The sequence below is a fragment of the Hyla sarda genome, unplaced genomic scaffold (genome assembly GCF_029499605.1).
Source record: "Hyla sarda isolate aHylSar1 unplaced genomic scaffold, aHylSar1.hap1 scaffold_197, whole genome shotgun sequence".
NCBI classification, from domain to species: domain Eukaryota; kingdom Metazoa; phylum Chordata; class Amphibia; order Anura; family Hylidae; genus Hyla; species Hyla sarda.
The window spans coordinates 287128-301904 of NW_026608627.1; the positions used below are offsets into that span (position 1 = coordinate 287128).

At 45.8% G+C, this 14777-nt stretch overlaps 6 non-coding genes across 6 annotated transcripts; all 6 read left to right on the forward strand.

The window, feature by feature from the left end:
- The first annotated feature begins 1245 nt into the window (after positions 1-1245).
- Positions 1246-1436, forward strand: LOC130316909 (U2 spliceosomal RNA). The gene has a single exon (XR_008864115.1). It is a non-coding gene; the product is annotated as a U2 spliceosomal RNA (small nuclear RNA).
- A 2089-nt stretch (positions 1437-3525) lies between these two features.
- Positions 3526-3716, forward strand: LOC130316995 (U2 spliceosomal RNA). Its single transcript, XR_008864193.1, has one exon. It is a non-coding gene; the product is annotated as a U2 spliceosomal RNA (small nuclear RNA).
- Positions 3717-5819: 2103 nt separating this feature from the next.
- Positions 5820-6010, forward strand: LOC130316910 (U2 spliceosomal RNA). The gene has a single exon (XR_008864116.1). It is a non-coding gene; the product is annotated as a U2 spliceosomal RNA (small nuclear RNA).
- Positions 6011-8117: 2107 nt separating this feature from the next.
- LOC130316912 (U2 spliceosomal RNA) lies at positions 8118-8308 on the forward strand. Its single transcript, XR_008864117.1, has one exon. It is a non-coding gene; the product is annotated as a U2 spliceosomal RNA (small nuclear RNA).
- Positions 8309-10389: 2081 nt separating this feature from the next.
- On the forward strand, positions 10390-10580 carry LOC130316913 (U2 spliceosomal RNA). Its single transcript, XR_008864118.1, has one exon. It is a non-coding gene; the product is annotated as a U2 spliceosomal RNA (small nuclear RNA).
- A 2081-nt stretch (positions 10581-12661) lies between these two features.
- LOC130316914 (U2 spliceosomal RNA) lies at positions 12662-12852 on the forward strand. Its single transcript, XR_008864119.1, has one exon. It is a non-coding gene; the product is annotated as a U2 spliceosomal RNA (small nuclear RNA).
- Positions 12853-14777: the final 1925 nt, after the last annotated feature.

Here is a 14777-nt window from a genome sequence, read left to right on the forward strand (position 1 = left end):
TGTTGTAAAAATGCTCTAGAAGCTAAAGTCGCAGAAATGTCACACATATTTGGCCTGCAACTTTCTGTGCGACAAATTCAGACAGGAAAAATCAGTATAAATCCTTAGAAAATTATCCCCCAGTGTCTCCATCTGCTGGCGGTATTGAATAAGCATTGCTGCACTGATGGGGTATGCATTAGACGAAAAAAAAGAAGAAAAAGAAGAATAATACGCCCAGAAAAGAGGCGAAAAGGAGAAAAACGTAAAAAAACGTGAAAAAAAAGTAAGAGGAAGAGAAGGGAAAAAAAGGTGGAAATGGGTTTAAAAGTGATTTCGGCGGAGAAATATATATATATATATATATATATATATATATATATATATATATATACGCGCACACACACACATATATATAAACGTATTCTCCGTTGAGATATTGCAGCCGCTGCTGTGTCCAGGCCCAGGAGCCTTAGCACTGTGCTGTGATGTCACTCAATACCACTGACATCACTAGGTGTAAACAACATCTCTCCTTTGCTGTGTATGTGACTATGGAGCTGTTTGGTGATGTCGTCTATTATGGCCTTCATAGAAGCAACAGGAGATTGTTGCATCCATCTAGAACCCTCAGAACTACAGTGCTATGATGTCACTCACTTCCACAGGCCTTGCAGAGTGTAAACAACAACAACCCAGCTTTGTCGTGTATGTAACCATAGGGATTGTGATGTCACCTAGAACCTTCACAGCAGCGACAGCATTATGAGGAGCATCAGCACTGCTCTGCCTGAGCAGAACCATCACCGCCATAGGTTGTCAAATAACCCGGATTTAACCCACACAGGTAAGTCCAATGGGGTGCAGGCATGTCCTCTATGCTTACAGCTTCCCGTGGGTGTTGGTTTGATACCGTTTGGGGACAGCCAAGGAGGCATCTGCAGGCAACAAAGGTAGGTGTGTGCTTGTGTGTGTGTTTCCTATGCAGATCCTAAGCCCAGTGTCACATGCAAGTAGGAGGAGTAAGAAGGGTTCCTGGCAAATCCGGGTTATGGATTGCATTTAAAAAGGCCCCGTGGGAGTGCAATGGGCCCCTGTCTTGCTGCTTAGCAATAATGGTATGGGTTTAGGTTCTGCTGTGTGTACTGGTGGTTGACTGCCCCCCAGCCCAGAGTGTGCATGGAAAATTGTCTGGCAGCCTCCCTGACAGCAAGCAGTGATAGTGCCCATGAAGGGGACCTTGTTGGGCCCGCCCCTTTCACGGTTATCGCTTCTCGGCCTTTTGGCTAAGATCAAGTGTAGTATCTGTTCTTATCAGTTTAATATCTGATACGTCCCCTATCTGGGGACCATATATTAAATGGATTTTTGAGAACGGGGGCCGATTTCGAAGCTTGCTTCCGTCGCCCTATGCATTGACCCGATATGGCAGTATCTTCGGGTACAGTGCACCACCCCCTTACAGGGTTAAAAAGAAAGATTCCTACTTTCATTGCTACCTGCTTGCTGGCTAGCCAGCTAGCCAGCCCTGTGGGCCTTGCTGCTGCTGCTGCTGCTGCTGCAGCCAAAAAACAAAAGGTGGTGCTGCTGCTGCTTCTGCTGCTTCTGCTTGTGTCTGGCCGCTGTTGGAGCGTCCAGGCACAGGACTTCTGCTGCTGCTGACTAAATGGCCTCCTTAATTGGATCATTTGAGTAGCCAGCACACCTGTGCAGGTAGGGCATGACATGATAGGCAGCTGCCTTGATAGCGGGTGGGTGCTGAATGTTCCTAATTGACAAAATAAGATTAATGCTTATGAAGAAATATAAAATCTCATCCCTTCCCCAATATCGCGCCACACCCCTACCCCTTAATTCCCTGGTTGAACTTGATGGACATATGTCTTTTTTCGACCGTACTAACTATGTAACTATGTAACATAACATGGGGGGGTCTCCTGGCTGTTCACACAGGTGTGTCATTGCTGTACATTGACCATGCATTGCTTCTGTGGTATTGCAAAGGCAAAGACAAATGCTTCCAGCCATCCATTGCACTAATGGATTGGTCATCAGCTGGCTGTCTATGTCCCGCATCAATATAGACCAAAGTACAGAGGGTTAGGCTATGCTATAGTGCACCTACCTGATGCATCAGAAGGTGCGAGGCCCTTGCTAAATTCTGTGCACAGACTTTGAGATCTATGCTTTAGACTGTATCTAAACCTGCTCCAACATGGACTGACATTCTGGCCTACTTTCAGCCGATGCGACTTGTCTGTCGCTGAACAGTCGCTTTTTATGTATTCAGCACCTATGTATAATGTTGTAAAAATGCTCTAGAAGCTAAAGTCGCAGAAATGTCACACATATTTGGCCTGCAACTTTCTGTGCGACAAATTGAGACAGGAAAAATCAGTATAAATCCTTAGAAAATTATCCCCCAGTGTCTCCATCTGCTGGCGGTATTGAATAAGCATTGCTGCACTGATGGGGTATGCATTAGACGAAAAAAAAGAAGAAAAAGAAGAATAATACGCCCAGAAAAGAGGCGAAAAGGAGAAAAACGTAAAAAAACGTGAAAAAAAAGTAAGAGGAAGAGAAGGGAAAAAAAGGTGGAAATGGGTTTAAAAGTGATTTCGGCGGAGAAATATATATATATATATATATATATATATATATATATATATATATACGCGCACACACACACATATATATAAACGTATTCTCCGTTGAGATATTGCAGCCGCTGCTGTGTCCAGGCCCAGGAGCCTTAGCACTGTGCTGTGATGTCACTCAATACCACTGACATCACTAGGTGTAAACAACATCTCTCCTTTGCTGTGTATGTGACTATGGAGCTGTTTGGTGATGTCGTCTATTATGGCCTTCATAGAAGCAACAGGAGATTGTTGCATCCATCTAGAACCCTCAGAACTACAGTGCTATGATGTCACTCACTTCCACAGGCCTTGCAGAGTGTAAACAACAACAACCCAGCTTTGTCGTGTATGTAACCATAGGGATTGTGATGTCACCTAGAACCTTCACAGCAGCGACAGCTTTATGAGGAGCATCAGCACTGCTCTGCCTGAGCAGAACCATCACCGCCATAGGTTGTCAAATAACCCGGATTTAACCCACACAGGTAAGTCCAATGGGGTGCAGGCATGTCCTCTATGCTTACAGCTTCCCGTGGGTGTTGGTTTGATACCGTTTGGGGACAGCCAAGGAGGCATCTGCAGGCAACAAAGGTAGGTGTGTGCTTGTGTGTGTGTTTCCTATGCAGATCCTAAGCCCAGTGTCACATGCAAGTAGGAGGAGTAAGAAGGGTTCCTGGCAAATCCGGGTTATGGATTGCATTTAAAAAGGCCCCGTGGGAGTGCAATGGGCCCCTGTCTTGCTGCTTAGCAATAATGGTATGGGTTTAGGTTCTGCTGTGTGTACTGGTGGTTGACTGCCCCCCAGCCCAGAGTGTGCATGGAAAATTGTCTGGCAGCCTCCCTGACAGCAAGCAGTGATAGTGCCCATGAAGGGGACCTTGTTGGGCCCGCCCCTTTCACGGTTATCGCTTCTCGGCCTTTTGGCTAAGATCAAGTGTAGTATCTGTTCTTATCAGTTTAATATCTGATACGTCCCCTATCTGGGGACCATATATTAAATGGATTTTTGAGAACGGGGGCCGATTTCAAAGCTTGCTTCCGTCGCCCTATGCATTGACCCGATATGGCAGTATCTTCGGGTACAGTGCACCACCCCCTTACAGGGTTAAAAAGAAAGATTCCTACTTTCATTGCTACCTGCTTGCTGGCTAGCCAGCTAGCCAGCCCTGTGGGCCTTGCTGCTGCTGCTGCTGCTGCTGCAGCCAAAAAACAAAAGGTGGTGCTGCTGCTGCTTCTGCTGCTTCTGCTTGTGTCTGGCCGCTGTTGGAGCGTCCAGGCACAGGACTTCTGCTGCTGCTGACTAAATGGCCTCCTTAATTGGATCATTTGAGTAGCCAGCACACCTGTGCAGGTAGGGCATGACATGATAGGCAGCTGCCTTGATAGCGGGTGGGTGCTGAATGTTCCTAATTGACAAAATAAGATTAATGCTTATGAAGAAATATAAAATCTCATCCCTTCCCCAATATCGCGCCACACCCCTACCCCTTAATTCCCTGGTTGAACTTGATGGACATATGTCTTTTTTCGACCGTACTAACTATGTAACTATGTAACATAACATGGGGGGGTCTCCTGGCTGTTCACACAGGTGTGTCATTGCTGTACATTGACCATGCATTGCTTCTGTGGTATTGCAAAGGCAAAGACAAATGCTTCCAGCCATCCATTGCACTAATGGATTGGTCATCAGCTGGCTGTCTATGTCCCGCATCAATATAGACCAAAGTACAGAGGGTTAGGCTATGCTATAGTGCACCTACCTGATGCATCAGAAGGTGCGAGGCCCTTGCTAAATTCTGTGCACAGACTTTGAGATCTATGCTTTAGACTGTATCTAAACCTGCTCCAACATGGACTGACATTCTGGCCTACTTTCAGCCGATGCGACTTGTCTGTCGCTGAACAGTCGCTTTTTATGTATTCAGCACCTATGTATAATGTTGTAAAAATGCTCTAGAAGCTAAAGTCGCAGAAATGTCACACATATTTGGCCTGCAACTTTCTGTGCGACAAATTCAGACAGGAAAAATCAGTATAAATCCTTAGAAAATTATCCCCCAGTGTCTCCATCTGCTGGCGGTATTGAATAAGCATTGCTGCACTGATGGGGTATGCATTAGACGAAAAAAAAGAAGAAAAAGAAGAATAATACGCCCAGAAAAGAGGCGAAAAGGAGAAAAACGTAAAAAAACGTGAAAAAAAAGTAAGAGGAAGAGAAGGGAAAAAAAGGTGGAAATGGGTTTAAAAGTGATTTCGGCGGAGAAATATATATATATATATATATATATATATATATATATATATATATATATATATATATATACGCGCACACACACACATATATATAAACGTATTCTCCGTTGAGATATTGCAGCCGCTGCTGTGTCCAGGCCCAGGAGCCTTAGCACTGTGCTGTGATGTCACTCAATACCACTGACATCACTAGGTGTAAACAACATCTCTCCTTTGCTGTGTATGTGACTATGGAGCTGTTTGGTGATGTCGTCTATTATGGCCTTCATAGAAGCAACAGGAGATTGTTGCATCCATCTAGAACCCTCAGAACTACAGTGCTATGATGTCACTCACTTCCACAGGCCTTGCAGAGTGTAAACAACAACAACCCAGCTTTGTCGTGTATGTAACCATAGGGATTGTGATGTCACCTAGAACCTTCACAGCAGCGACAGCTTTATGAGGAGCATCAGCACTGCTCTGCCTGAGCAGAACCATCACCGCCATAGGTTGTCAAATAACCCGGATTTAACCCACACAGGTAAGTCCAATGGGGTGCAGGCATGTCCTCTATGCTTACAGCTTCCCGTGGGTGTTGGTTTGATACCGTTTGGGGACAGCCAAGGAGGCATCTGCAGGCAACAAAGGTAGGTGTGTGCTTGTGTGTGTGTTTCCTATGCAGATCCTAAGCCCAGTGTCACATGCAAGTAGGAGGAGTAAGAAGGGTTCCTGGCAAATCCGGGTTATGGATTGCATTTAAAAAGGCCCCGTGGGAGTGCAATGGGCCCCTGTCTTGCTGCTTAGCAATAATGGTATGGGTTTAGGTTCTGCTGTGTGTACTGGTGGTTGACTGCCCCCCAGCCCAGAGTGTGCATGGAAAATTGTCTGGCAGCCTCCCTGACAGCAAGCAGTGATAGTGCCCATGAAGGGGACCTTGTTGGGCCCGCCCCTTTCACGGTTATCGCTTCTCGGCCTTTTGGCTAAGATCAAGTGTAGTATCTGTTCTTATCAGTTTAATATCTGATACGTCCCCTATCTGGGGACCATATATTAAATGGATTTTTGAGAACGGGGGCCGATTTCGAAGCTTGCTTCCGTCGCCCTATGCATTGACCCGATATGGCAGTATCTTCGGGTACAGTGCACCACCCCCTTACAGGGTTAAAAAGAAAGATTCCTACTTTCATTGCTACCTGCTTGCTGGCTAGCCAGCTAGCCAGCCCTGTGGGCCTTGCTGCTGCTGCTGCTGCTGCTGCAGCCAAAAAACAAAAGGTGGTGCTGCTGCTGCTTCTGCTGCTTCTGCTTGTGTCTGGCCGCTGTTGGAGCGTCCAGGCACAGGACTTCTGCTGCTGCTGACTAAATGGCCTCCTTAATTGGATCATTTGAGTAGCCAGCACACCTGTGCAGGTAGGGCATGACATGATAGGCAGCTGCCTTGATAGCGGGTGGGTGCTGAATGTTCCTAATTGACAAAATAAGATTAATGCTTATGAAGAAATATAAAATCTCATCCCTTCCCCAATATCGCGCCACACCCCTACCCCTTAATTCCCTGGTTGAACTTGATGGACATATGTCTTTTTTCGACTGTACTAACTATGTAACTATGTAACATAACATGGGGGGGTCTCCTGGCTGTTCACACAGGTGTGTCATTGCTGTACATTGACCATGCATTGCTTCTGTGGTATTGCAAAGGCAAAGACAAATGCTTCCAGCCATCCATTGCACTAATGGATTGGTCATCAGCTGGCTGTCTATGTCCCGCATCAATATAGACCAAAGTACAGAGGGTTAGGCTATGCTATAGTGCACCTACCTGATGCATCAGAAGGTGCGAGGCCCTTGCTAAATTCTGTGCACAGACTTTGAGATCTATGCTTTAGACTGTATCTAAACCTGCTCCAACATGGACTGACATTCTGGCCTACTTTCAGCCGATGCGACTTGTCTGTCGCTGAACAGTCGCTTTTTATGTATTCAGCACCTATGTATAATGTTGTAAAAATGCTCTAGAAGCTAAAGTCGCAGAAATGTCACACATATTTGGCCTGCAACTTTCTGTGCGACAAATTCAGACAGGAAAAATCAGTATAAATCCTTAGAAAATTATCCCCCAGTGTCTCCATCTGCTGGCGGTATTGAATAAGCATTGCTGCACTGATGGGGTATGCATTAGACGAAAAAAAAGAAGAAAAAGAAGAATAATACGCCCAGAAAAGAGGCGAAAAGGAGAAAAACGTAAAAAAACGTGAAAAAAAAGTAAGAGGAAGAGAAGGGAAAAAAAGGTGGAAATGGGTTTAAAAGTGATTTCGGCGGAGAAATATATATATATATATATATATATATATATATATATATATATATATATATATATATATATATACGCGCACACACACACATATATATAAACGTATTCTCCGTTGAGATATTGCAGCCGCTGCTGTGTCCAGGCCCAGGAGCCTTAGCACTGTGCTGTGATGTCACTCAATACCACTGACATCACTAGGTGTAAACAACATCTCTCCTTTGCTGTGTATGTGACTATGGAGCTGTTTGGTGATGTCGTCTATTATGGCCTTCATAGAAGCAACAGGAGATTGTTGCATCCATCTAGAACCCTCAGAACTACAGTGCTATGATGTCACTCACTTCCACAGGCCTTGCAGAGTGTAAACAACAACAACCCAGCTTTGTCGTGTATGTAACCATAGGGATTGTGATGTCACCTAGAACCTTCACAGCAGCGACAGCTTTATGAGGAGCATCAGCACTGCTCTGCCTGAGCAGAACCATCACCGCCATAGGTTGTCAAATAACCCGGATTTAACCCACACAGGTAAGTCCAATGGGGTGCAGGCATGTCCTCTATGCTTACAGCTTCCCGTGGGTGTTGGTTTGATACCGTTTGGGGACAGCCAAGGAGGCATCTGCAGGCAACAAAGGTAGGTGTGTGCTTGTGTGTGTGTTTCCTATGCAGATCCTAAGCCCAGTGTCACATGCAAGTAGGAGGAGTAAGAAGGGTTCCTGGCAAATCCGGGTTATGGATTGCATTTAAAAAGGCCCCGTGGGAGTGCAATGGGCCCCTGTCTTGCTGCTTAGCAATAATGGTATGGGTTTAGGTTCTGCTGTGTGTACTGGTGGTTGACTGCCCCCCAGCCCAGAGTGTGCATGGAAAATTGTCTGGCAGCCTCCCTGACAGCAAGCAGTGATAGTGCCCATGAAGGGGACCTTGTTGGGCCCGCCCCTTTCACGGTTATCGCTTCTCGGCCTTTTGGCTAAGATCAAGTGTAGTATCTGTTCTTATCAGTTTAATATCTGATACGTCCCCTATCTGGGGACCATATATTAAATGGATTTTTGAGAACGGGGGCCGATTTCGAAGCTTGCTTCCGTCGCCCTATGCATTGACCCGATATGGCAGTATCTTCGGGTACAGTGCACCACCCCCTTACAGGGTTAAAAAGAAAGATTCCTACTTTCATTGCTACCTGCTTGCTGGCTAGCCAGCTAGCCAGCCCTGTGGGCCTTGCTGCTGCTGCTGCTGCTGCTGCAGCCAAAAAACAAAAGGTGGTGCTGCTGCTGCTTCTGCTGCTTCTGCTTGTGTCTGGCCGCTGTTGGAGCGTCCAGGCACAGGACTTCTGCTGCTGCTGACTAAATGGCCTCCTTAATTGGATCATTTGAGTAGCCAGCACACCTGTGCAGGTAGGGCATGACATGATAGGCAGCTGCCTTGATAGCGGGTGGGTGCTGAATGTTCCTAATTGACAAAATAAGATTAATGCTTATGAAGAAATATAAAATCTCATCCCTTCCCCAATATCGCGCCACACCCCTACCCCTTAATTCCCTGGTTGAACTTGATGGACATATGTCTTTTTTCGACCGTACTAACTATGTAACTATGTAACATAACATGGGGGGGTCTCCTGGCTGTTCACACAGGTGTGTCATTGCTGTACATTGACCATGCATTGCTTCTGTGGTATTGCAAAGGCAAAGACAAATGCTTCCAGCCATCCATTGCACTAATGGATTGGTCATCAGCTGGCTGTCTATGTCCCGCATCAATATAGACCAAAGTACAGAGGGTTAGGCTATGCTATAGTGCACCTACCTGATGCATCAGAAGGTGCGAGGCCCTTGCTAAATTCTGTGCACAGACTTTGAGATCTATGCTTTAGACTGTATCTAAACCTGCTCCAACATGGACTGACATTCTGGCCTACTTTCAGCCGATGCGACTTGTCTGTCGCTGAACAGTCGCTTTTTATGTATTCAGCACCTATGTATAATGTTGTAAAAATGCTCTAGAAGCTAAAGTCGCAGAAATGTCACACATATTTGGCCTGCAACTTTCTGTGCGACAAATTCAGACAGGAAAAATCAGTATAAATCCTTAGAAAATTATCCCCCAGTGTCTCCATCTGCTGGCGGTATTGAATAAGCATTGCTGCACTGATGGGGAGACGAAAAAAAAGAAGAAAAAGAAGAATAATACGCCCAGAAAAGAGGCGAAAAGGAGAAAAACGTAAAAAAACGTGAAAAAAAAGTAAGAGGAAGAGAAGGGAAAAAAAGGTGGAAATGGGTTTAAAAGTGATTTCGGCGGAGAAATATATATATATATATATATATATATATATATATATATATATATACGCGCACACACACACATATATATAAACATATTCTCCGTTGAGATATTGCAGCCGCTGCTGTGTCCAGGCCCAGGAGCCTTAGCACTGTGCTGTGATGTCACTCAATACCACTGACATCACTAGGTGTAAACAACATCTCTCCTTTGCTGTGTATGTGACTATGGAGCTGTTTGGTGATGTCGTCTATTATGGCCTTCATAGAAGCAACAGGAGATTGTTGCATCCATCTAGAACCCTCAGAACTACAGTGCTATGATGTCACTCACTTCCACAGGCCTTGCAGAGTGTAAACAACAACAACCCAGCTTTGTCGTGTATGTAACCATAGGGATTGTGATGTCACCTAGAACCTTCACAGCAGCGACAGCTTTATGAGGAGCATCAGCACTGCTCTGCCTGAGCAGAACCATCACCGCCATAGGTTGTCAAATAACCCGGATTTAACCCACACAGGTAAGTCCAATGGGGTGCAGGCATGTCCTCTATGCTTACAGCTTCCCGTGGGTGTTGGTTTGATACCGTTTGGGGACAGCCAAGGAGGCATCTGCAGGCAACAAAGGTAGGTGTGTGCTTGTGTGTGTGTTTCCTATGCAGATCCTAAGCCCAGTGTCACATGCAAGTAGGAGGAGTAAGAAGGGTTCCTGGCAAATCCGGGTTATGGATTGCATTTAAAAAGGCCCCGTGGGAGTGCAATGGGCCCCTGTCTTGCTGCTTAGCAATAATGGTATGGGTTTAGGTTCTGCTGTGTGTACTGGTGGTTGACTGCCCCCCAGCCCAGAGTGTGCATGGAAAATTGTCTGGCAGCCTCCCTGACAGCAAGCAGTGATAGTGCCCATGAAGGGGACCTTGTTGGGCCCGCCCCTTTCACGGTTATCGCTTCTCGGCCTTTTGGCTAAGATCAAGTGTAGTATCTGTTCTTATCAGTTTAATATCTGATACGTCCCCTATCTGGGGACCATATATTAAATGGATTTTTGAGAACGGGGGCCGATTTCGAAGCTTGCTTCCGTCGCCCTATGCATTGACCCGATATGGCAGTATCTTCGGGTACAGTGCACCACCCCCTTACAGGGTTAAAAAGAAAGATTCCTACTTTCATTGCTACCTGCTTGCTGGCTAGCCAGCTAGCCAGCCCTGTGGGCCTTGCTGCTGCTGCTGCTGCTGCTGCAGCCAAAAAACAAAAGGTGGTGCTGCTGCTGCTTCTGCTGCTTCTGCTTGTGTCTGGCCGCTGTTGGAGCGTCCAGGCACAGGACTTCTGCTGCTGCTGACTAAATGGCCTCCTTAATTGGATCATTTGAGTAGCCAGCACACCTGTGCAGGTAGGGCATGACATGATAGGCAGCTGCCTTGATAGCGGGTGGGTGCTGAATGTTCCTAATTGACAAAATAAGATTAATGCTTATGAAGAAATATAAAATCTCATCCCTTCCCCAATATCGCGCCACACCCCTACCCCTTAATTCCCTGGTTGAACTTGATGGACATATGTCTTTTTTCGACCGTACTAACTATGTAACTATGTAACATAACATGGGGGGGTCTCCTGGCTGTTCACACAGGTGTGTCATTGCTGTACATTGACCATGCATTGCTTCTGTGGTATTGCAAAGGCAAAGACAAATGCTTCCAGCCATCCATTGCACTAATGGATTGGTCATCAGCTGGCTGTCTATGTCCCGCATCAATATAGACCAAAGTACAGAGGGTTAGGCTATGCTATAGTGCACCTACCTGATGCATCAGAAGGTGCGAGGCCCTTGCTAAATTCTGTGCACAGACTTTGAGATCTATGCTTTAGACTGTATCTAAACCTGCTCCAACATGGACTGACATTCTGGCCTACTTTCAGCCGATGCGACTTGTCTGTCGCTGAACAGTCGCTTTTTATGTATTCAGCACCTATGTATAATGTTGTAAAAATGCTCTAGAAGCTAAAGTCGCAGAAATGTCACACATATTTGGCCTGCAACTTTCTGTGCGACAAATTCAGACAGGAAAAATCAGTATAAATCCTTAGAAAATTATCCCCCAGTGTCTCCATCTGCTGGCAGTATTGAATAAGCATTGCTGCACTGATGGGGTATGCATTAGACGAAAAAAAAGAAGAAAAAGAAGAATAATACGCCCAGAAAAGAGGCGAAAAGGAGAAAAACGTAAAAAAACGTGAAAAAAAAGTAAGAGGAAGAGAAGGGAAAAAAAGGTGGAAATGGGTTTAAAAGTGATTTCGGCGGAGAAATATATATATATATATATATATATATATATATATATACGCGCACACACACACATATATATAAACGTATTCTCCGTTGAGATATTGCAGCCGCTGCTGTGTCCAGGCCCAGGAGCCTTAGCACTGTGCTGTGATGTCACTCAATACCACTGACATCACTAGGTGTAAACAACATCTCTCCTTTGCTGTGTATGTGACTATGGAGCTGTTTGGTGATGTCGTCTATTATGGCCTTCATAGAAGCAACAGGAGATTGTTGCATCCATCTAGAACCCTCAGAACTACAGTGCTATGATGTCACTCACTTCCACAGGCCTTGCAGAGTGTAAACAACAACAACCCAGCTTTGTCGTGTATGTAACCATAGGGATTGTGATGTCACCTAGAACCTTCACAGCAGCGACAGCTTTATGAGGAGCATCAGCACTGCTCTGCCTGAGCAGAACCATCACCGCCATAGGTTGTCAAATAACCCGGATTTAACCCACACAGGTAAGTCCAATGGGGTGCAGGCATGTCCTCTATGCTTACAGCTTCCCGTGGGTGTTGGTTTGATACCGTTTGGGGACAGCCAAGGAGGCATCTGCAGGCAACAAAGGTAGGTGTGTGCTTGTGTGTGTGTTTCCTATGCAGATCCTAAGCCCAGTGTCACATGCAAGTAGGAGGAGTAAGAAGGGTTCCTGGCAAATCCGGGTTATGGATTGCATTTAAAAAGGCCCCGTGGGAGTGCAATGGGCCCCTGTCTTGCTGCTTAGCAATAATGGTATGGGTTTAGGTTCTGCTGTGTGTACTGGTGGTTGACTGCCCCCCAGCCCAGAGTGTGCATGGAAAATTGTCTGGCAGCCTCCCTGACAGCAAGCAGTGATAGTGCCCATGAAGGGGACCTTGTTGGGCCCGCCCCTTTCACGGTTATCGCTTCTCGGCCTTTTGGCTAAGATCAAGTGTAGTATCTGTTCTTATCAGTTTAATATCTGATACGTCCCCTATCTGGGGACCATATATTAAATGGATTTTTGAGAACGGGGGCCGATTTCGAAGCTTGCTTCCGTCGCCCTATGCATTGACCCGATATGGCAGTATCTTCGGGTACAGTGCACCACCCCCTTACAGGGTTAAAAAGAAAGATTCCTACTTTCATTGCTACCTGCTTGCTGGCTAGCCAGCTAGCCAGCCCTGTGGGCCTTGCTGCTGCTGCTGCTGCTGCTGCAGCCAAAAAACAAAAGGTGGTGCTGCTGCTGCTTCTGCTGCTTCTGCTTGTGTCTGGCCGCTGTTGGAGCGTCCAGGCACAGGACTTCTGCTGCTGCTGACTAAATGGCCTCCTTAATTGGATCATTTGAGTAGCCAGCACACCTGTGCAGGTAGGGCATGACATGATAGGCAGCTGCCTTGATAGCGGGTGGGTGCTGAATGTTCCTAATTGACAAAATAAGATTAATGCTTATGAAGAAATATAAAATCTCATCCCTTCCCCAATATCGCGCCACACCCCTACCCCTTAATTCCCTGGTTGAACTTGATGGACATATGTCTTTTTTCGACCGTACTAACTATGTAACTATGTAACATAACATGGGGGGGTCTCCTGGCTGTTCACACAGGTGTGTCATTGCTGTACATTGACCATGCATTGCTTCTGTGGTATTGCAAAGGCAAAGACAAATGCTTCCAGCCATCCATTGCACTAATGGATTGGTCATCAGCTGGCTGTCTATGTCCCGCATCAATATAGACCAAAGTACAGAGGGTTAGGCTATGCTATAGTGCACCTACCTGATGCATCAGAAGGTGCGAGGCCCTTGCTAAATTCTGTGCACAGACTTTGAGATCTATGCTTTAGACTGTATCTAAACCTGCTCCAACATGGACTGACATTCTGGCCTACTTTCAGCCGATGCGACTTGTCTGTCGCTGAACAGTCGCTTTTTATGTATTCAGCACCTATGTATAATGTTGTAAAAATGCTCTAGAAGCTAAAGTCGCAGAAATGTCACACATATTTGGCCTGCAACTTTCTGTGCGACAAATTCAGACAGGAAAAATCAGTATAAATCCTTAGAAAATTATCCCCCAGTGTCTCCATCTGCTGGCGGTATTGAATAAGCATTGCTGCACTGATGGGGTATGCATTAGACGAAAAAAAAGAAGAAAAAGAAGAATAATACGCCCAGAAAAGAGGCGAAAAGGAGAAAAACGTAAAAAAACGTGAAAAAAAAGTAAGAGGAAGAGAAGGGAAAAAAAGGTGGAAATGGGTTTAAAAGTGATTTCGGCGGAGAAATATATATATATATATATATATATATATATATATATATATATATATATACGCGCACACACACACATATATATAAACGTATTCTCCGTTGAGATATTGCAGCCGCTGCTGTGTCCAGGCCCAGGAGCCTTAGCACTGTGCTGTGATGTCACTCAATACCACTGACATCACTAGGTGTAAACAACATCTCTCCTTTGCTGTGTATGTGACTATGGAGCTGTTTGGTGATGTCGTCTATTATGGCCTTCATAGAAGCAACAGGAGATTGTTGCATCCATCTAGAACCCTCAGAACTACAGTGCTATGATGTCACTCACTTCCACAGGCCTTGCAGAGTGTAAACAACAACAACCCAGCTTTGTCGTGTATGTAACCATAGGGATTGTGATGTCACCTAGAACCTTCACAGCAGCGACAGCTTTATGAGGAGCATCAGCACTGCTCTGCCTGAGCAGAACCATCACCGCCATAGGTTGTCAAATAACCCGGATTTAACCCACACAGGTAAGTCCAATGGGGTGCAGGCATGTCCTCTATGCTTACAGCTTCCCGTGGGTGTTGGTTTGATACCGTTTGGGGACAGCCAAGGAGGCATCTGCAGGCAACAAAGGTAGGTGTGTGCTTGTGTGTGTGTTTCCTATGCAGATCCTAAGCCCAGTGTCACATGCAAGTAGGAGGAGTAAGAAGGGTTCCTGGCAAATCCGGGTTATGGATTGCATTTAAAAAGGCCCCGTGGGAGTGCAATGGGCCCCTGT